Raw genomic sequence first — 4,581 nt, 5'->3', positions numbered from 1 at the left:
CAGTTCACACCTTTGTATTTACTTTAACACACACACATCTAGAAATGTAAAAATATTATAGGTGAAATGTAGTCAAAAACCCAACCTAAAAAATTGCTGTATAAGAAATTACAGTAATCCTATAAAGCAAACTTTGATTTACAAAAGTATATATCTAACACATCATATCTAAATAGGTTGCAAGAGGAAACTGTATACAAAAAGAAAAGCTTTATTTGAGAATTAAAAACATTTAAAAACAACTAGCCCACAGTCATGTGAGTGTGAGATCTCCAACAGATGGCAATGATCCCCATGTAAACACAGCCCGTGGATCACAAAACAAAGATCCCACAGGTCCACACACAACACAAGATCGATTCCAGACATTGATATATACTGTATATTTCAGCCACTTATATACTACTATACAACTGAAGCAAATGTGCACAAACCCCTTATAATGTAGAAGTCTGTAACTGGTAACGAGTTGTGTCTTCCACTGGTTTGTCCAACTAAATAGGAGATTCTTTCAAGCAAACATGTGCTGAACGCAATCTATTAGATCGAACTGGGAGCATATGAATTCCTATTGGATTTATGATTGTACTGCATAATGTGCACTATAACATATAACTCTGTCCCCTTGAAGCACATAACATTCTTATAGGGATCTATGTCGCCCATCTAAATATACATAGCTCTTACAGGCAGGTACTGGGAAATATCACAATGCGACTGTGCTACAAATCATTGCTATGTGCTGGGTATATATATACTTGTTCATAATTAGAAATTTGCTCTACATGACTGCTGTAGTATAATGTAGACTGTGCTACAAATCATTGCTATGTGCTAGGTATAACATATACTTGTTCATAAGTGGACATTTGCTCTGCATGACTGCTGTAGTATAATGTAGAGGTTTTCTTTATTTGCAGTATTTAACTGTATAGTTTTACCTGAAAGCTTCAGACCTATTTGGTATAGCTAGAACATTAGCTAATTTCCAGCAGTTTGCCTACTTTTTGCAAGCAAAATTGTAGTTAGCTAAGGTTTAGGGTAAGAGTTTAGGGTAAGATATCATTTTTTTGTCAGTTAGCCTGATCAACAACATCAGCATATTGGACCTGGTAAGAAAGCTGATAATGAAAAATTAGTTTTCCTTTAAAAAAAAGTGCTACAGCAGAGAAAACTATAAAAACAAACTACCAACCTTTGACCAGTCAGAGAGGAGGAAGATGAAAAGGTGGATTTTTTTGTAGTGTGGCAGTACCACAACAAAGCAGAGTGAGCCTCTACCATTTAAAGACTATCAATCTAGGACACTGGCAATGAGAAACCTTTGTTTTAAATAGATTTTCCCCTGTGTTACATTAGCACTACAGCAAAGCCTTACCATGGATCATGCATGGCAGTCACCTATGTAGAACACTGTGCAGGCCCTCTACTCTTACCAATGAAGGCATTGGGTTTTATTTACTAAAGGCAATTATACCGTTAACTTGTCAAGATATTTTGCACTTTGCAGAGGAATTGTCCCTTAGCTTGGTGAATGTAGTAAACTCTCACTTTGCAAAGAATACCCAATCAGGTGCAAGGAAAATTTAAAAAACTGCATTTTTACTTGTACATAATTAGGTGATGGAAGACAGCAAAGCTTCACCTCAGTCACTAAACTAAGGGGAATTGTCAGCAATGTGCAAATTCCCTGCTAGATCAAACACCCTATTTGCCTTTAGTTAATCAACCCCATTGTGCATGGCAGGCTGCAGGTTCAGATTTATTGGATCCCTGGCACCAATGACCCACTTTTTTCACCGATCATTGGAGAATTTTGATTTGCATTTTATTCCTCCATTACAGACTGTCCTCTGTCACAGTATTTCTATGCCCAAAACAGTCTTCCCTTTTACTTTTCTCATGATGACCATGACGTACCCTCTAGTCTGTCAGATACTAGAACCAAAGCACATGTATAGATCTATGTAATCATTGCACTTTGCTCTTGGAGGTAATTTCTGATGCAAGTACATTTATTTAAACAAAAACATATAACACCTGATGGAGAGAAGACTCCGTGGGGTTGATTTACTAACCTAAACACACACACACACCAGGTGTGTGTGATTTTCACACAGCAAAACGTATTTATCAACCAAAAAGTCTCTAAAAGCATATTTCCACTAATGCCATATATGGAAAAATCATGCACATGATGCATATATAATGCTGCTTCACAGTTTAGACAAAAATGGTTAGCTCATGCATTTACATTCCTGCATTCATCAACGCAAGCAACATAACATAGAGCTAATTTACACCACATTACCTTGCAATTCATTGCAGGGCTTTGAACAACACACCTGCTGGGTGTGTACACACTACAAAGGTGTTTCGATTCCTCCCATAGATCATGCTGGGAGGGAACACACTACAGAGGTGTATACACGTTCGTGGTGTGTTTAAAAGGTTAGTAAATCAACCCCCCTGTCTTTGAGTTCTATACAGCTTTATTCAGCAGTAAGATAAATATTAGTTCTCAGCACACAGACAAATAACTGCATAAAGATGAGCTGTCAAATTACATTGTTGGCATCATAAACAGAAGAGGGATGCATTCTGGTTTGTAATGAAAAGTTTATATATTTTTCTGTGTTGTCAGGTAGTTGACAGGTGCTGTCAAATAGTGATAAGAGCATTGTACGTGACTAAATGATTGTTACCTATGCTTATCCTGTCCTTTTATTAGTTACACACCCAATATGTTCTACACACCCAAATAAAAACCTTACATAAGCATTCTCATCTCAGCTAACAAATAAACTGACATGTACTTTCTTTTTCATACAACAGAGAATGTGTTCTAATTTGCCCTATAATTAGTTAGTCAGTCTTTAAAGGTGTATTGTTATTAAAGGTGTTTATATTAGACATGTAACTCAGCAACAAATTTGTTTAGTTTCGGATCGAATCAGATTTTTATTTCTTTCGGTTTTTTTGGATTTTGGATTCGAACTTCAGTTTGGTTCGTTATTTGGATTTCACATCAATCCGAATCTTCGTTTTTGAAAGATCCACAACAGGAAGTCACATGGCCAAGCCTGTAATGCAACCCCCATCAGCCAACAAAGAAAAATCTGATTGGCCAGAGAACAGTCACATGTCCGATTTTAGTTTCATTTTGAATTAAATTTCCAGTGGATCCAAATTTTTGTTAAAGGAACGTTTATATATAAATATATATATACTGTATATATAGATACAGTATATTGCTATGTTGTCAGAAATATGTGCTCTTTGTAAGAGCGTGACAAACAAGTCTTTGAAGTGATAATAAAGTCAAAAGGGTGTTAAGCTATTTTGAATGCTGATTAAATCACTTACAATAGATGCTGCTCCTTGATGTTTAAAAGTTTGGGTTTCTTGCAGAATTCGCTGGTCTCCTGAGCACTGGCCCTGATATCCTGTTTTAGGGCTCCTTTCCCTTGCAGGGTCCTATGGAGCTGCCCTTGTGTGTGCTAGTGCTTGTGTATGTCTCCGTAAACACAGAGACAGAGTGAGATAAGACACTATCCTTCTCCCTGCTCTCCTCTCTTCCTTCTCCAAACTAGTAGATGGAAAGCTACTGGACATTGCTCTGTCCCTTGTGATTTTATACTGGACAGGAAGTTCATGGAAGCCAAGCTGAGAGAGTTGGAGCTGTTGAGAAACATGATGACTGTAAGTGCTTGGGAAGAAATTTAAAGAAATACCTTAATGGGTAATGTGTATCTGGAGGATCTGGATTAATTGAAAAAATGTTTGCGAGTTTAATACTACTGTAACTACTTATTATTTTGTAATAAGTAGTATAACTTCTAGTGGCCTAAAATTTTCCTTTAGCATCAGGGTTATTGCAGCAACATATTCTGTAGTGTAAAGTACAAGGGGTGAAATGTGACAACTGAGACAACCATTGTAACACAGGGCAGAGAGGTGAATACATATTCTGTAGTGTAAAGTACAAGGAGTGAAATGTGACAATTGAGACAACCATTGTAACACAGGACAGAGAGGTGAATACATGTCCTGTAGTGTAAAGTACAAGGGGTGAAATGTGACAATTGAGACAACCATTGTAACACAGGACAGAGAGGTGAATACATATACTGTAGTTATAGGACAAAACCAGGGTATATTTGCAGCACTAACCTGGAGTATTAGGCTTTCTGTTCCGGAGTTTAAGACAATTTGACATAAAGCAGTCTGAGATGCTGACTGACAGCCAGAAGAGATGACTATGATTCTTCCCAAGAAGTACTCAAAATGCAACAAAAGAAAAGATGAAAACTTACATGTGTTTCAGTATATACAAATCCAACTGTATTGCAGACAAACACCATAAGCCACAACATGAAAAATGAAATAAAATGATTGGGGCGTGGCCATTCCAAACTACAGTATTTCCTCTTTTCATACCAATTCAAACTTGCCGTTGGGGGCTACACATCCTCCATTTTAAAAATGTATGATAAAGTTGCAGAATCACAGTCACATCGAGGAAATTACTAATTCTGCCCAAGAAGTACTCATCGATCAACTGATGTGCCAGATGGAATG

The sequence above is a fragment of the Nanorana parkeri genome, unplaced genomic scaffold, assembly GCF_000935625.1.
Source record: "Nanorana parkeri isolate BGI_ZX_2015 unplaced genomic scaffold, ASM93562v1 scaffold96, whole genome shotgun sequence".
NCBI lineage: Eukaryota > Metazoa > Chordata > Amphibia > Anura > Dicroglossidae > Nanorana > Nanorana parkeri.
This window is presented reverse-complemented; position numbering follows the sequence as displayed.